At 41.4% G+C, this 18,949-nt stretch overlaps 1 non-coding gene across 1 annotated transcript; it reads left to right on the top strand.

Annotated features, from left to right (window-relative positions):
• The first annotated feature begins 3,594 nt into the window (after positions 1 to 3,594).
• Positions 3,595 to 3,668, top strand: TRNAT-AGU (transfer RNA threonine (anticodon AGU)). Its single transcript has one exon. It is a non-coding gene; the product is annotated as a tRNA-Thr (tRNA).
• Positions 3,669 to 18,949: the final 15,281 nt, after the last annotated feature.

Consider the following 18,949-nt stretch of genomic DNA (forward strand, 5'->3'; position numbering starts at 1 on the left):
CACCAACACAGCCTCAGGCCTGAAAAGTATAAATGTAAGTGAAGTGAGGGGGAAGCAAACCAGGGGAATGTGACTTCATTACCTGAAGCTATAATTGGGCAATTAATTAACCTCTGATATGCAAATAGACCAAACATATATCTGTGTGAGAAGCTCATGACCATGGGCCATTTTGGGTGTAGTCTGCAAGGCTGTTGCACTGCCCAAGGTGTATCTGCTGAAGGTGGAAGGAATGAGGGACTTGTCTTTACAAATCCTGGGTCTGCTGGGAAATAGAGCTGGATACTGCCAGATAAACAATGGGAAGGATTCCACTCATTGAAAATGGAATGAGAGATGGAATGAGGGAGATTTGTCTTTACAAACAATAATTTACATAATTACATATAAATATATATAATTTATATAAATTCCATAAGGAAATCCACTGATTGACACAAGGAAAAGACAGAGGTGTACCTTTGTCAAGTACCTCAGCCAATGGGGAAAGAGGAAAATGTGGCTGTAAAATCTGGATTAAAAGGATACTGTGTCCTCCTAAAATCTGAGAGATCCCAGGGAAAATGCCCCATGGCCTCTCCCTTTATTTGAATAAAGTTACAGGACTCCTCTGTCTCCTTTTTAGACATAAACCTCTGGTGTTTGTGGATTAATTTTCCTGACAAAGGCCTTCAATAAATACCTACTTTATTCTTTTAACTCTGTCGAGCCTCTGTTCTAGGCAGCCACTCCAAGGCATCAGTGGGATTTTCTTTTATGAGAGAGATTTCCAGTTATTTATAGATGAATGCTTCAGAACATGAAGGACAGCAAAGGGAACCCCATCAATTTTGAAAATATAACAGTGACAAAGGCTGGCATCAGAGGAAAGGCAGAAGGGAGATGAGTATCTGAGAATAAATCACTTTGGATTTGAAGGCAGCATCTGTAACTTGGGTGAATAAAGAGAAATAATCAGATTGCCCAGTTAGCCTGTGTCTGAGTGGAAGTGCTGGGGAGCTGTTTCTCACTGCCCTGGTTTCATTCCTGGATCAGAGACAGCTCTTGGTGCCTCCACAACATGAAATAAGTGATATTGCGAACCACTTGCTAGGAAGATTAATCCACAAACATCAGAGGTTTATGTCCAGAAAGGAGACAGAGGAGTCCTTTTACTTTATTTGAATAAAGGGAGAGGCCATGGGGCATTCCCCTGGGATCTCTCCAATTTTTAGAGGACACAGCCTCTCTTTTTATCCCAATTTCCAGCCACATTTCCCTTCTCTCTTTCCCCTTGGCTGAGGTACTTGAGAGGTTCAGACTCCCTGATACACCTGATACCAAAGATTTCCTTCTAATGTATAACCCTCCCTTTTAATTTTTAATTCTTATGGAATTTAGGGGGGTTTTTCTTCTCTATTTTTTCTTTCACCTTTCAATGTCTAATTTCCTTTATCAGCAAACCTAAAGTTTATTTGTAAAAGCAAATATAATTTTCCATTCATCAATCAGTGGAATCCTTCCCATTGTTTCTTTTATCTCCCAGTGCTGGTTTTATCTACCAGCAGACCCACAGGTAGTTTGTAAAGACAAATCTGCCATTCCTCTCCCACTGCTGCTCTGGACAGCTCCTCTTTGCACTGCCAGGGTCTCATGTGAATTTTTACACTCTGATGGAGTTGGCTGTTTTCTTTTGCACCTGCAGATCTGAATGCTGCAGTGAGGATGACTCCTGTACTGCTGCCACCAGATAAATCTGGGCTCACACCCCGATGGTGCCAGTTGAGTTGGGCAGCTCAAATAACTAAATAACAGTTTTATGGGGAAAAGGCACCTGTGGCTTGGGGACATACAGACAGGTTTGTGAGTACTGAACCTGAAACATGCTTTGCACACTGAACTCTCCTTTGGTTATATTCACAGTCGAACTAACAATTCTCAAAGAGCCTGTATTTTAATTTTTGAACAAGATACCTGCTTAATTTTCTAAATCAATAAAATTTTTTTTTTTTTCTATTTAGCTGTGTGTTGGAATTTAGGATTTTTCCTTTTTTTATCTCTCACGGAATTTTCTCCCATATGTTGCCTAAGAGATGGCAGTGATGATGCTTGGGAGACAAAAGATGTGGCTGGGAGGAGGAGGAGGAAGAGTGCAGCTGACTGCAAGCTCTTAGCTGTGGCTTTCCCTTGGGAAGTGCAGACATCCCTGGATATTCTGGCTGGGCTCAGCTCCTCACTGTGATCAGAGTGCACAGGGGTGGTTTTGGTGCCAGATCTGCCGCCCAGAGGATTCGCTGCCACTGCAGAGTTTTCATCCTGCTCTGATTCTACTCACTTTATTTACTCTTACTCTCACCAAGACCAGCTCTTGGATCGGGACCTTTTCCAACCCTGATCTCGCTGGGAAGGGGACCCCGACCCTAACCCCTTCCCGGCAGCAGCGTCTCCCGGCCTGCAGCAGCCCAGCTCTGCTGTTTATCTGCCTCTGCTGCTTGGGATTTTTGGCTCCATTTTAACACCACACCCCGCAGGTTCCGGCACGGCTCCGAAGCCTCGGCCGCTCCCCGCGCTGCCCCAGCGCAGGCTGCGCCGCCGCCATTCCGCCGCCCTGAGGCACCGCCCGCCCCTGCGGCTGGGCACGGGAAACCCCGTGTCCCTCCCTCCCTGCCGCAGCCACAGCGCCCCCTGCAGGCGCGGGGGAGCCACGGCCCGGCCGCAGCCACAGCGCCCCTGGCGGCGGAGCCGGAACTGCAGCCGGGGCGCGGCCCGGCTCGGCCCGGGTTTATCGGTGTGAGAAACACCGGCACTCCCCTGGGGAAATTAAACAAGGCTAATGAAGGACTGTAGGAGACAAGGACCACGGAGCAAAGGTTATTACAGACGGGTGAATCTTGGCACTCGCTTCGGGGATACTCCTGAATACCTTTTCCCTTCCATCAGCCTGTTGTATATTCATAGTCCCTTATGCATAGTAAACTTTTCCCCAAACTAGCTTACATGTTCTAAGAATTCTTTAGCATGGCTTCTCCTTGGGTCTGCCTTTTCAGAGCATGCACATTCCTTGGTTGTGATTTCAGTCCTTTTTTTATCCCCTCCAGTTTTGGGCCTTGGTGCACCCTGCCTTCAGAGGGTGAGTGCTGATGGTTGGCACATCTGTCCAGGTGTGCTCATCCTGTGTGCATTGGGTGTTATCCCATCCCAACAGGCATTTAACACAAGCACACTGATATCAGCTTAAATAACAAAAGAAATAAAAACTATATCTTTATAACAAAGTAACTTTAACACCACACATATAAAATCCATTGAAAATTTGCGAAAAGCCGATATTATAGTATGTATCTATAACACCACGAACCGCAGCCAGCTGAGGCACTGTAGGATGCGGCAGGGCTGGAGCTCGGGAGGCAGTCCCGCCTATAAATGTCTGAAAATCCGACATTTATGCATTTTCCTCTCTCTCTATGTGTGCTGTGCCACAGCCAGGGCGGGCGGGGCGGGGGGCGCGGTCCCGCACCGGGCAGGGCCGGCGGGGCGGGCGGGCAGAGCAGGCCCGGAGCAAGCCCGGCTTCCCTGTAGCCGTTTAATGCCGCACGGAGAGGCCGCTCAACGCGCGGCGCCGTGGCTTAGTTGGTTAAAGCGCCTGTCTAGTAAACAGGAGATCCTGGGTTCGAATCCCAGCGGTGCCTGCGCCGGTGGGCCGGCTTTTTGTCCCCGTGCTGTTTTACCGGCCGGGATCAGCCCGGGAGAGGGGGAAACTGCGCGGGGCGTGTGAGTAACTACAATAAAGTCTGGGGTGAGCGTGAGTAAATACAACAAACTGCGCGGGGCGTGTGAGTAACTGCAACAAAGTGTGCCGTGAGGGGTGAGTAAATACAACAAACAGTCCGTGGGTATGTGTAACTACAACAAACAGTGCGGTGCATGTGAGTAAATACAACAAACAGCCTGTGGGTGTGCAATGGGTGTGAGTGTAAATACAACAAACATGTGGTGGGTGTGTGTGTAAATACAGCAAACTGTGAGGTGGGTGTGAGTAAATGCAACAAACAACGCAGTGGGTGTGTATAAATACAACAAACACCTTTGTGTGTGTAAATACAACACCCCAGTGGGTGTGTAAATACAACAAACACCTCGGTATACATGTGTGTGTAAATATAAGAGCCCATAAATAAATAAATAAAAACAGCCCAGTGGGTGTGTGTGTAAATACAACACCCTGGTGGGTGTGTGTGTAAGTACAACAGCCCTTGGGTGTGTAGGTACATATGGACACACAGGAACAGCCGCAGCTGCACATCCAGGCTCTCCTGTTGGCTTTATGGGAAGCTGTTTTCCAGGAGTATTTACGCACACAAAGTCAGGAAATGTCTCTCACCATTTTTTCTTCTAATTGCCACAACTTCAGCAGCCCCGAGGGCAAACAAAGCCATGATTGCCTCTTCTCCTGCCCTCACAGCCGGAGTGCTGCTGACTCCGTGGTTGCTCTGAGGTTTTTGCTGAGGTTTTTGCTGTCCATCAGCACCAAGTCCTGCCTGTCACCTCTTACCAGTCACATTGTCTGGCTTTTCTGAGTGAGAGTTGCAATAAGCACCACGTCATCAGTGACATAGCAGAGGTGTTAAAAATAGGTTAGAAACTTGTAAAAGAGTTGATAGATCACTAAGCATGTACTTTTAGTTTGGTTGTTATATTGTAAAAGGGGTTAAAAGGGGAGTTATAAGAAATACAGCACTCAATGTACCATAACACACCTCAGTAAAGTGCAGCACCAGCCAGCCTGGACAGAACTGTAATGGCCAATCAAGGCCTAAAACCTTCATGGAAATGAAGGATCCAAACAGAAACCAATCCAGAGGGACAAAAAAAAGGGATAAAAAGGGGGATCTGACCCAGGGGAGCTGTGCTGTTCCCCTGGAACCTCGGGGCCATCGCTGCTGAGCAGCCCCAGTGCCAGCGCTGCTCCATCCTTGAGGGAACGCTCCTGCTCGGCCCAGGCCCCTCGCTTCAGGCCTTTCTTTTATTATCAAAAACGCTGAAATCACTTTTGTACCGGGAGCCTGCTCTCTTTTTATCAGAGGGACAAAAGGGTTTTCTGGAAATCCTGAAAAGTTAAAAGCCAAACTGTGTTCTGTTAGGCATGGGAATTAGGTTCAGCGAAAAGATTCCAAATTTGTGTTACTCTAAAGAAAGGCAGAATCCATCCCCAAATCTGAAGGTAAAAGGCTTAAAAACCATTAGTACAAGTTCCAGCCTAGCAACCACATCCTTCAGGTGTTTTTTTTGCACTCACACAGCAGTGATGGGAGTAAAGGGATTCACAGCCACATGTGGAGATCAGAGTTTCGAGGACTCAGATCAGCACCCAAATCACAGTTGTCTGTAGCCTGAAATGTAATGTATGAGGCTTAGTGTCTAGGATGAACATTTTGGTTATAATGTTTACCTGCAGAAAACAAAGAAAAGAAAGGAAAGAAAGATTTCTTTGAGTAGCACTTACTGTAAAAATGCAGGCTAGATAGTATTTGGTATGTCATAAATATAAGTATCCTTTCAAACTGCAATATGTCAGCCTAAAAAGGTGTAAGTCCATCTGCTTTTTTCATTCATTTTTTCCCAATGTTCTACACTACCTCTGTGCATATTGCAAGGAGGAAGAGTAAGTGCTGGCTAACAAATGGCAAATTCCATTTTCTCCAAAAAGGTTGGGTTTTTTGAGTATCCTGAAATGGAGAATATGGGCAGATTTGCAAATGGAAAGCGTGTCTGTGCTTGTTGAACTTGATTTTGGCTGAGCACTACACCACTCACTTGTTTTCCTTGCCAAAGTGGGCAACTGGACTATTCAGTCAATCCAGCCAACCTCAGTGAAACCATTCCTTGAAACAGAAAAATTTTTTTTTCTTTTTCCCCAAGATTAAGGCTTCAGGTGTCCTCCCTCTGTTACAGTAATATTTAGTTCCTAAGATGAGAGTAGGAGGAGCAACCCAAGGAAAACACTCACCAATGGGGATTGTGTAAAGCACTTTAATGAACTTGATTAAAAAACCTCTGTTAAAACATCTAAATACTAATAATGCCAAAAAGATTTAGTACTGTTTATCACTGGACTTTCTCCAAAGTTTTTAAGGTAGTTTAGAACTGCTAAACAAATCACTAACTCTTAAGCTAAATGCATATGTTGAGTGTGTATGGGGATTTTTTTTGTTTTGCATTTATTTGTGGAAATAGACCAGAAAAAGGCTGCTTAACTCCAAAGTAGAATTGTAGTAACAAATTTGTGAATGTTGTTAAAATTGCATTAAAGCTTATTCGTGGTGTGCCAGGTAGCAGGCAGTAACAGCTGTCTTTGCATAAATATTTTCTTTTATATTTGTAATGTGAGCTGAATCAGCTTCCTTCTCCCACCCCTCACCCAAATGCTTTGTCATCACATCACTATCCAGAAAGGTAAAGCAGTTGTACTTTTTATATTAATATATAATTATAGATATTAACTACTTTAAAATATTTATATTATATTATATTATATTATATTATATTATATTATATTATATTATATTATATTATATTATATTATATTATATTATATTATATTATATTATATTATATTATATTATATTATATTATATTATATTATATTATATTCAGCATGCTGTGCTTGTAGGCCCCCTGGCCCTTATGCTACTGATATTTGCAAGGCTGTATTTGAAAATCTATATATGCTCTCTCTATATTTTATATATATATATCCATATATGCTTTGTATATATTTCTTATATATATATAAAATGTGATCTATTTAATTTCCAATGAGCAGAAGCACCTGGTCAGAATAGTCCAGTGCATCAAGACCTGTCCTTGTCCCTCAGCTGCTCTTTGGCTCTGTTTTGAACTTTTCATCTCTTCTGCCATCTGCAGAATGACCACAATACCTGCTGCTCTGCTCTCACAGAGTTAATGAATGTAGTATGAAGCACTCTGAGCCCTCAGATAAAATCAATGTTATTAAAATCATGTTTTTGTTTTTCTCCTCGGTGAGTTCAGGTCATGCTGGGACCAAGGCTTTTCAATGATGCTGGCAGCATTCACAGATGCATTTAGATTGTTTCTGAGAAAAGGGGCCCCATCCATTGATGAGACAGAAAAACAACCTGCAAATAAAACTTTTGAAATTATTAAATTGGGGAGTTCATGTACATTTTAGTATGTAGGACTGTTTTAGCCTTCTTGTTGAAGGTGCTTATTAACTGTTGAGATAATTTTATGTTTATCCACAGAAATATATGTAATACATGTTTTTACAGGCCAGTATTTTTCTGGCAAGATACTTCTACCTTAATCTCTCAAAATATTGCAACATTTTACATGAAGATGTGTGATTATGATATCAATACATAAATGACATTACCTGAGAAGGGTTAAGTGTAATATGTAGGTTATGATGAGTATTGAAGAAACACTTTAGAATCTTTCCAATTGCAACATTTATTGATTCCAGATGTAAACCAAATGGCCACAGTCTGTAAGAAAGCAGGTGAATACCCAATTTATGTTCCCATTATGATTGCCTCCTTCAAATGGAAGCCTGAAGTGCTCTCCATTATCTGTCAGCCCTGGCTCGGCAGGGAGGTCCCGGAAGTGCCAATGTGGTGCCAATCCAACAAGAACAGAAGGAGGCTCTGGGAAACTCCAGGTCTGTCAGCCTGGCCTGGTGCCTGGCAAGGTTATGGAACAGCTCACCCTGAGTGCCATCACACAGAAACTACAGGGATCAGAAACAGCTGGCACAGGTTTAAGAAGGGCAGGTCCTTCCTTATCACTGGCCGGGGTCTGTGTACAAATCACAAACAGGACAGGACTGCTGTGGATGTGCCTTGAGCTGTTTGATTTTCCAGCATCAGCCTCATTACATGGTTATGACAATGGGAAGATGCCATCAGCTCACATCCCAGGCAACAGACAAAGAACTTCAAGTTACAACTTTATAAGTTTTTTGACCAATCACACAAAGCAAAAGCACATTGACAGTAGTTCCATCCAACCACTCTAAGCACATGTACCTTTGGTTAAACAATGCTTGCTTATTTTGAATACAATACTGCTTGTAAGCCTTAAAACACAATCCACAGAGCTCCATTATTAAGCTTAGAACTTCCTAATATCTTGGTAGATAAACTTTTCTGTAGCTTAGAGAGTTATTCTAGACAAGCGTTAATACACAGACCATTGTTCTATTTGTCCGTGCTCTTCTACTTTTAAAATATTTTTTTTTGCTGACCTTTCTCATGGCTGCTGTTTAGCTCTAATCACAGTTCTGCTGTCTCTGGGGCCTGCCTTTTGCAGCTTTCCCAAAACCCTCTAATTTTGTGGATTCCCACAATTCCTGATCGATCTGATCTTCTTTTGTGACCAGGGGACCTGCCAATAGATGAGAGAGAGGCTGTGGATGTGTCTGCCTGGACTTCAGCAAAGCCTTTGGTGCTGTCTCACTGCATTCTCCTGGAGAAGGTGGCAGCTCATGGCTTGGACATCTTCACCTGGTTACACCTGGCTGATGGAGTGCTGGTGGATGGAGTTAAATCCAGTTGGCAGCTGGTCCATACTGGAGTCCTCCAGGGCTCAGTGTGGGGGCAGAGCTGTTTAATGTCTTTATTGATGATGTGGATGAGGGAATTGCGTGCACCCATGGATGATGCACAGCTAGTCAGAGGATGGATCTGCTGGAGGGCAGGAAGGTTGCAGAGGGCCCTGGACAGGCTGGATCATGGGCTGAGAGCACTGGCAGGAGGTTAAACAGGACCGAGTGCCTGGTTGTACACTTTGGCCACACCAACCCCCTGCAGCTCCCAGCTCTGGAGAGTAGCTGGTGTGAAAAATGCATATTTTATTATTGGCATTTTGCAAATATTAAAATGAATATTATATGTGTTACGTTAGAAAGTTATGATGTATTAATTTTCTTAAGTAGTGTGCTAAATATAGTTTTAGGTTATAACATAAGGTTAAAATAGAAACTGTGCTGTGTAGGATACTTTTTTTTTAAAGAAAGGACTCACAGTGAGACAGCAGCCACAGGACACCTGAATCTTTCAGAGAAAGAGAATTTACTGCTCCATTATCAGGAGAAATGAACTTCTTCCTGCCTTGCTTGGGCAGGATGGCGCTGTCAGGATTCAGAGGAAGAAGCTGACACTGCCCAGACAGAATCCTGTGTTTGAATGGAATTTATGCATCATGCATGAGGTGTATGAATATGCAACAGGCTGTTGCTTTTAAGGGTTAATCCTCTGTTAACATGTATCCTTTTTTGGGCTTATGCTGCCCAGAAAAAGGTACCCAGACCATCTGTAACTCTTTGTTTCTATTGTCTCAAATTGTCCAAAATTTTTATTACTCTAATTATATTGCTGTTTTCATAACCATTTTGTTACTATTAAACTTTTAAAATTTTAAAACCAAGTGATTGGTGTTTCTCACAGCTGGGAAGCTGATTGAGAGCAGCTGAAGCTGAGCCCAGGGTGGGCAAGAGGCCCATGGCACCTGCCTGGATCAGCAGCAGGGCAGTGATTGTCCCTCTGTGCTGGGCACTGCTGAGGCCACTCCTCAGGGCTGTGTCCCTTTCTGGCCCCTCAGTTCCAGAAGGACATCGAGGGGCTGGAGCAAGTCCAGAGAAGAGAAGGGAAGTTGATGAAGGGTCTAGAGAATAAATCTGATGAGAAATGGCTGAGAGAGCAAAGGGAGCTGGGGAGAGCTCAGTGTTGAGCAAAGGAGGCCCAGGGGGAGCGTTGTCCCTCTCCACAGCACCCTGACAGGAGATGGAGTGAGATGGGCATTGGGCTGTCCTCAAAGTGACAGGACAAGGGGACACTGGCTTAAGCTGGGCCAGGGAGGTGAAGCTGGACATCAGAAGGAATTTCTTTACATTAGGAGTTCTTAACCATTAGAAGGCACTGCCAGGGAGGTGGTGGAGCCACCATCTCTGAAGGTGTTCAGGGCCCAGCTGGATGTGACACTCAGGTTGACAGGGTGGTGCTTGGGCCAAAGCTTGATCAATGATCCCAGAGATCTCTTTCTGTTGGGAGTTTGGCTGGCTAAGGACTGGAAAAGTACAAAACCGTGGCTAATTCCAAGTCCTGCACCTGCATAGATAGCAGTGTCCTTGGGCCTAGCTGTAGTAGGATAACAAACAGTGAAAGAGACATGAGAAAAGAGAGATGTAACCCCTAAGGAATGAGGAAGAGTTCATGGTATAGTTTAACCAATAGATTGCTTGGCTTACAGAATATTCATAAGCTTATTATTTGCTGTATAAGTGTTTGATACTTTCTTCAATAAAGTGGAGCGGACCTGAGGAACCTGGGACGAACCATATGGTGTCCTGGTCCCCTTCCTTCGACATCTTTCAACTTAATTGATTCTGTGATTCCCTGAAACTAACACCTGGTAAAGACAGGGAATCCTTTCAAGGTAAGTAGGATAAACTATAACATTTTGTAAAAGGATTTTGCACGAGCTCACATATTCCCCTGACCAATCTATAGACACAAATCCCTAGAATTGTTAACTGTTCTCTGGTCTTTTTATCCACAAAGCACACAGTGTTCTACAGTTTTAGAGCTATAATGAATCTTTGAAATCATATTAAGGTGGAACCAAATAATAATTTAATTGCCAAAAGCAAGAATCCTGTTAAATTATTTGAGCAGGAAGAGCAAATCTACCTGCATTTGAAAATTTGTGATAAAGTTAATGGTATGAGTTCTTCAGCAGCAATTGTTTGGGCTGTCTCTGGATATAATACATGGGTAATTTAACCATGATTGTCTTGAATGGTTCCTAAATTGCTCTGTGTTTTCTTAATAATTTTGTATGTTTTCCTTAATTTTCTGCTTGTGTGGGCAAGGACAAAATGCATAGAAACAAATTCATGAAGAAGTCAGGAGGTTCTGGATTGTTCATGCATCATCTGTGACCAGAACCTCATGTCAGCCATACAGTGCATTCTCAAGCTCAAAGATTTTCAGCTTAGAAAAGCACAGTTTATATAAACACCTATGTTACCTCTATGTATTTGGTGGCTATTTTTATTATGCCTGCCTTTGACTTGGTTTAAATACAAGACACTCAAAATACACTCAGCTAAAAGAACTCATCAGGTGAGTCCAGCAGGTTCAAACCAGTGCTCTGGCCAGAATCTGCTTTTTGGTTTTCATGTGGCACTCTCATGTGTTACAAGTTGAAAGTGAAGTCTTGTCTTGAATTAGTCTAATAAAAAATTTTCCATCTGGAATGGAAAAGACTGTAATTCCAATCTTTCATGAAAGCCTTACAAGTTAACTTGGGAACAATAAATAAATGATCTTTTAATATATGTAATTGGAAGAGCATTTTGTGTTCCAGCAGCTTCTGGTGATTTATCCTAATGGTGGCAAATTTATTGAGATGAGAAAGAGAGGAGCAAGGAAATCTGCCTGCCTATATGTTTCCTCTTGTCTAACAGCAGCTGCATCTCTGGAAAATGTGTTCTAATGAGAATATTTATTTTTTCAATAGAAGACTAAACTGCTTTATAGAGTTCTGGATTGAGCCAAATGACTTTTAAAGCTCAGAAATTAAATTCTGAAATGTGTCAGTTTAGGTTCTAGCTTTGTTTTCAGCTGCTGCTGCTGCAGGTTTTCTCTTTTGGTGTCTAACTGGAATACTGTGTGAACACTTAATAAATAAGTTGCACATAAGGTGGTGGAAAAAGATGATGTATTGCCATACTTTCTTTGACTTAATCACAGCCTATGCAGTATCTCTAGGGATCTGTAGGGAATAAATTTAAGTTTTCCTGATTGGTATATTTTTAATAAGCTTTTATATTAGACAGTTGCCAGAATGTGATCTGTATCTGTTATTGATTAATAGCTAAATTAGGAACACAAAACGAACCTGTTCTTGAGAATCAGCTCCTGGGATTCTATCAAGCTGCTATGGAAGAATAGCACGTGCAACAATACATTAGCAGCTTAGTATTTATATAAAAATATGAAGTGGTAAATAGAAAGGCAGTATCTGGCAATTGAAAGAATTCTTCAAGTGCCAGAATTGCTGCAGAAGATCTTTACCTCATGTGCTGTTGTGATTAATAATTTTCTTAGGCATTTCATAGCTTGCCCTGTGAAATTGTATCCAGAACTTACCACGATAACACTTAAGTATTACTTAACATTAGAAAATATCTAGATTCAAACTGAATCAGACTGACAGTGGATCTGCCCAGTGTCCTCTCTAATAACCATGGCCAGCAGCTCATGTCTGGGGCAGAACATGAGCACAGGGCAAGCAGGCAGCAATATTTGCCAGAATACCCTGCCAGCCTCTGGTGATTTCCAGCTCAGGGTCCCGAACTTTCAAACACAGATCTGGTCAAATTGAATTTTTCATTCCTCCATGTCTGTGAATAGGGAAAAGCGAAGTGACTCCTGCAGGCAGATTTGCTTATTGGAGATCTGTTTTATCAAAGTGGCAGTTGCCTAAAGAAGGGAATTAGAGGCTGCCAGATGTTTAGTGGCTGTTTATTACAACACTGACTGTAGGCTTGGGGGAAGAGATCTCCACTTTGCCTGGGAGCTGCCACTGCTGCCTGCACCTTATTCACAAAGATTTGGGTGAAAACATTTGACAAAAACATCAAGTGAAGCCACAGTGCCTGTTAACTCCCATTTGTAGGACTGCTTTTTGTCTGTCCTGACGTGCTGAGCTGTGATGTGTCATTCCTCAGCAGGCATGTTCAGCCACATGTGTCATGTACAATGTGATGTCTGTATCCTGGAAGGATTTGCCACAGTGTCAGCTCTGGATTTTGGGGCAGAGGGAGGGGGAGAACTATTTGGGGTACTGCAGTCTGCACGTTGGAAAACAAAGACATTTCCCAGTTACTCCTTGTAGAAAACATCCATATGGATGGTTTAATTTGTAAGTAAATTGCAGAAATCGTACCTGTTGCTTGTTTTAAGGTTTTCATTGTCTGTTCTTCCAAAGTAAGCAATGACATCAGAGTGTCTTACTGAGAGAAAAGTGACTTGCCTCCATCACCCAGCAGAGAAGTCCCTGATGCATTTTGCTATTGATGTTTACAGAGATGGAACTGGCCTGTGAACTTGGAGGTAGATATGGTAGATATCCCATAGTGTCACTTAAAAGACAAAAAATTCAGCAGAGGCCAGGAGGAGAGACAGCAAGAGGACACTGAGAAATTTAAACTGTTTAGGACCTGTGCTGCTCCATTCTCCAGGCAGCCTAGCTCATAAGTACACCAGATTAAAAGCATTTTTGAATTTTGGTTCATCATGAAACACTGTATTTTGGTTCATAATGAAACACAAGTTTGTTCAAGCTGTGAGTGTAGCTAGCTAATAAATTGCAAGTTGTGTGCCTTCCTGCAGCAGAATAGAACATTTTTCATCCAAAAGGCTGAAACCCATAGCCCCAAAACATGAGGTTCTGTGGGACTGATGGGAGAAGTAAGGCAGTTTTGGAGGTGCTCTTTGACCTCTTTGAAAAATGTTTTTTCATTAGCTGTGCTTGGCTCATGTGCAGAATTTTGCCTTTGTGCAGGTATTTACATTTCTTATATTTTAAATGTCTATTTGCCTATCTTGGCAAATTGTGCTGGCATTTTTTTAGATGGTGAAGCCATTACACTTCAGTTTATTTTCAGTTTACTGTTCTACTTTTGTTCCAGCAGGGAAGGAGTCTGTAGGGATTCAAACAACAAGCAGTGCCCTGTACATCCAGATGAAGTCCAGTGCACAGAACTGATGTGGCATCAGTTTCTGTGGAGTGCACCATTGCCATGTGCCAGCTCACCGGCAGTGAGGGTGTGCACAGAAAGAGAACCAGCAGCAGATAATTTGGTTGCCCACCCCTGGTGAGATGAAGAAAGTTTCTCTTCTCTTATAGGCCTGTGTCTCAGCTGTGAAAACTGTCCAGGTCTGTTCATTTCCTCATTTCATTGCCCTTTCCAGTAAATAGTTCTTAACTCATGATTTTTCTGTGCCTGCAATTCTCCTCTCTGTCCCACTGCTGTGTGAGGGAGAAGTGAGGGAGTGCCATGTTTCACTGGGAACACTAAATCATCCCTAAACATGACATGGGGCCTCCTACATGTAGCATTCCTGTTTGGCCAAGGACCCTTTCAATCCACAAATGAGTTTAAATTTAGTGTATTTTGAAGGCATTTATTAATGGCTGTGGTCTCTCTGCAGTCTCTGTACATCTCTTTCATTATGATAAAGGCTGAGAGGTGCAGACAGGCTTGCGGAACCTGCAGCACAACTCGTGCAGGTTCAGGGCTTTTTTCTCACCCTGGAGATGTGAGATTGCACAGGTTGCATGGGCACACAGGTGTGAGGGCTGTGGGAAGCTCTGTTTCACATCCTGTAAGGCAGGCATGAATGTTTCCATGCATTCAGCAGCTATCAGACAGCCAGCAGCTTCTCTCTTTTACATCATTGAAAGATGACACCAGGGGGAAGCATCTGTCTTTTGTGGTTTTGCAACAGGACTTTTTTTCTTTCAGAAAACTGTAGTTAAGCTATGATTAAGGTTTAAATATACAAGTTATTTTTAATATTATTTGGAGAGGTAGTCAAGCAGTGACCCCACTTGACGTGGATGGCACAACTCCCACTGACTGTGCCATGGTGAGGTTTTCATTCAATACAAAGGCAATAAAGAATCTGATTCATAATGAAGGGAGGAAAAGATGAATCAATTCAGGCTGTGTGGGCAGATTCTTTCCTGTGCTGTTAACTGTGCAATGCCATCAAAACAACAACCTGTCCTTATCTCCTGTTGTATTAATAGTTATTCTTTACTTACAGATGACTAAACACAATTAGCCCCTATAATTAGCTGTTGTTGTCAATGGAAACTGTTGAGTGATGGCTTTTTCTGAAAAACCTCTTGTTAATACTTTAACATGAGAAATATTTTGAAATTGTCTGAATTACAGCCTTTTAAAAATTACGTAAGGGTTGACCAAGTGTTTTTGTACACTTTTTTTAAACAATGTGTTTTTAGTATGTATACTATATCCATCAGAAGTGTGTCTTTCTTTTTGTCCAGTGATAAAATAATAGTTAAAAATATCATAAGTTATAACTATCATAAAAACAAATAATATGACCATTTATACATACTATTTCATTTGACATATCTTGCTGAATGAACCTGCTAGAGTTATAGCTCAGAAATAATTTATTATAGTATCCCTAATTACTATGAGTGTGGCTTAATATTTAAAACAACTATTGATATAAACTATTCAATTAACTCTGCATGTTTATTTCTGATTAATTATACTATATATAGTGCTTCTCTATTAAAATAAATAATGTCAGTTACAAAAATTGTCAAATAGTATGCTAACTCAGGTCTGTTTGGCCGGCCCTGAGTGGTAATTTTTTTTCAGTACTAGACTTATATTTTTTTAAATTAACATTTCAATTTGCATGTCATTTTCAGGCCAAACAGAATCACTTTTTTTTCCCATATGGGTTATGCTCTTTTATTATGTGCTTCTCAAGGTAATTTGAGTTATCTTTATGTAATAAATATGTATTGATGCACTATCTTAATTGATGAGGGTACCACTATCCTATTATTTTCCTACATTTAAAGCAAACCAAACCCAATCCTTATTCCATATTATCTATACCGGCTGAGTCCTAAAGTTTGCATATTGAATGAAAAAAAAACCTCAAGACTTTTGCTTCTCAACTCTACCCAGCTGAAAAGATATGCAGGTCTCTGCAATTATTTGACTACTGTCTGAAAACTAAAGCATTGGGTGAACAGTTAACTTGGGACACCTGGTTAAAATGAATAAATGGCCTTGGTGGCCATGGCCAGAACCTGCTGCCCTTCTAAGAACTGGGTGAAATTCATGTGCTCCTTAATATTGATTCCCATGACAAGTTGTGATTTCTTGTGGCATTCTCTGTGGCTGTGGTCTGTGGAAACAAACCCAGAAGATTAAGGGAGAATTGAATTAATGAATTAGTAGTAGCAAACACAAATTTGGAATTATTAGAGACTGTGATGAAATAGTAAATCTCTCAAAAAAGGTGCTAAAACCTAAGGCATCTCTTGGACACATAACAGTGATGTTTAGAGATTGTGGTCCAAATTCAGCGTCGTATGACTGTAAGAGAAGGATTTAGTCACTTCTTTTGATGTTGTCTTGTTGAATCTCTGACTTAATAGTTGCCAAATGTTTTCACATAAACTGATTATGCAGCTGCTGCTGGTTTCTGTGTTTCAGCAGCTCTAAATGTGGGGCCCTTAGGAGAGCACAAAAATAGATTTGGGGCTGGCTGGGCAGGATTGGTTTTAGGGCTGCCTGGCAGGGATCACAGCTAATGCAGCTGCAGAGCTCTTGGTTGGTACTGCACAATCTGAAATTGATCCATTTATTTGCTCTGCATCTGCTCTTCCCTGTGAAAAACTTCAGGAAGAACATTAGTAATGACCATGGCAGGGAAAATTGCCCATAAGGAAGAGGAGCATAGTTATGCAGTAAATACAAATATTTCTGAAACAAACTTACATTGTGGGAATATTAAGATGGTGAATGCTTGCACATCAAGATTTACATATCACTGATGGGGTTTGTGTTAACTTTTTGTGCCCTTGAGAGGCTTTGCAGAAATCTGAGCCCTTCTCTGCTGGGATGCATCAAGTAAATTACCAGCAAAAGCAGTGAGATTTGTGCCAAGCTAAATGTGGGCACTGCAATGAATATTTGTGTTTCCAACTGGGATTAATGTACTTTTAGTAGATGTATAGACACAGGATGAAATATTTAAAGTTTCTTGACATTAATTGACAGTTAAATATTTGCCAGTGTGGGTTGCTTTTGAGAAGCAGGAAGCCTTTGTGATTTTTCCTTCTGTGTCACTGTAATCAATGGACACTGCTTTGCCATTAAGCTCAGCAAATGTAGGATTGAGAACAAATTAACTCATCACTATACACCAGTTCTGTACAGCAGGGGAGGCAAGAAGAGTTGAATTTGTGATTGCTGCACCTGTGGCCATGGAAAAGGATCAATGCCATGTTGGCTAATGAAATAATGGTATTAAATATTATCTCTGTCAATCACTATCTTTGTTCAAGCTAGCACAATGCCATTTTTATGGACATAACTACTATTTTTTCATAGTTAGAGCAGAAGAGCATGGAACAAATGAGATAAAAAACAACAATTGTTGTAATTACTGTCATTTATGAATGCTGGCAAATTACTATAGTAAAGGAATAGTTTAAAAGGAGTAGGTTTTCCAAGTTACATGACAATTATATGTGAGCTGCCATACTTTTGGTAGTCAACAAAACAAATGCATACACATAGTTTTGTTCATTTGTTCCAAGAGGGTCTGTGAATAATGATAGATTTATAAAAGCTAATTACGGTTAACTCCCAAAACAACTGGTTGTGTGAGATAGTAACTGAAAAATCTATAAACATCTCATGTGTGAGTCTGACAATGTGAATACAAATTTAAATATAAATGAATACTTGGGTATTTTATTCAAACAGGTTTTAAAGCTGGTTTAATCTTTACAGCACCTCCCCTGACATGGACAGAATAATCACAATGCTGCCATGTGAGAAGTGCCCTAATGAAGGGTATTTGAACACTGATCACTGTAGATGTGTGCACCAATCTGGGGATCATGGGATTTTCTGTGCTATGTACACTGTGTTACCCTGGAATCCTCTCAGATCTGTACAAGATCAAAGAACTTTTCTGTTAGCTACTTTCAATTTAGGATTTGTGACCCCAGTGGTTTTATCAGCTTGATTGTTTCCTGTTTAAAAGAATTCATAAATGTGTAATATATAAATATAGAGCAACATATGGAGCAACGTATGTATAAATTGATTTTATTATTGTTGCCTGCTGCAGGATTCTCCCCTGTGCCCTCTGAAATATGATTGGCTCTGAGATTTCCCAGAGTGAGAACTCTGTACAGAAATTATTTATTTAGAAAAGTTGTAGTTACCTTCAGGTAATTGTGATTTTAAGTAGGTACCCTTTTGCAACATTCCTGTTCATCTGTCATGACAGGCACTCATGGCTACTATCCTAAGTGGTTTCACTGCAGTTTTCTTTGATTTTATTTCCTAATTTTTATTAAAATAATATTTTTCATTCATTTAGTTGGCTGCCCTATCTGGCACCTTTATCTTCAGCTGAGGAGATAGCTGGAATGTTTGACAGCCACGTGGATCCTGGGGAGGGGATGCCCCCTTGGGGAGCTCTGCATGCAGCCACGGCACTGCTGCCCTGGGGATAAATGAATAAATGAGTGCCAGCTCAGGGGAGCACCACTGATCCCTGTCAGAGGCTGATGTGGGTTGTCACAGGCACATTTAATAAAAATTCCTTTCCTTAGGATTTTTTCTCCTGAGAAGCTGAGAGGCCTCAGGGACAAAATGCAAACACTGATTATCTGCTGCTGTGGAATGCAACAGGTGCATCTGGGATTGGTCTCATGTGGTTGTTTCTAATTAATGGCCAATCACAGCCAGCTGGCTCAGACTCTCTGGTCAGTCACAAGATTTTATTGTCATTCCATTCCTTTCCTTTCCTTGCTAGCCTTCTGATGAAATCCTTTCTTCTATTCTTTTAGTAGAGTTTTAATATATAATTTTCTTTTAATTTAATATATATAATAAAATAATAAATCAGCCTTCTGAAACATGGAGTCAAGATTCTCATCTCTTCCCTTGTTGGGGTTGCCTGTAAAATTCAACATTTGGTTACCCTGAGTGAGGAACATTGCCACAGTGTATGAAAGGGGATCTCACATGACTCAACCTTCGCAAACATGGAAGTGCAAGGGTAGAAATTTCCTCAGTATTGTCTTTCAGTTTGTGACAAATATCTCACTGCCTCAGGCACTGGGT

Source organism: Zonotrichia leucophrys, chromosome 11 (genome assembly GCF_028769735.1).
Source record: "Zonotrichia leucophrys gambelii isolate GWCS_2022_RI chromosome 11, RI_Zleu_2.0, whole genome shotgun sequence".
Classification (NCBI taxonomy): Eukaryota; Metazoa; Chordata; class Aves; order Passeriformes; family Passerellidae; genus Zonotrichia; species Zonotrichia leucophrys.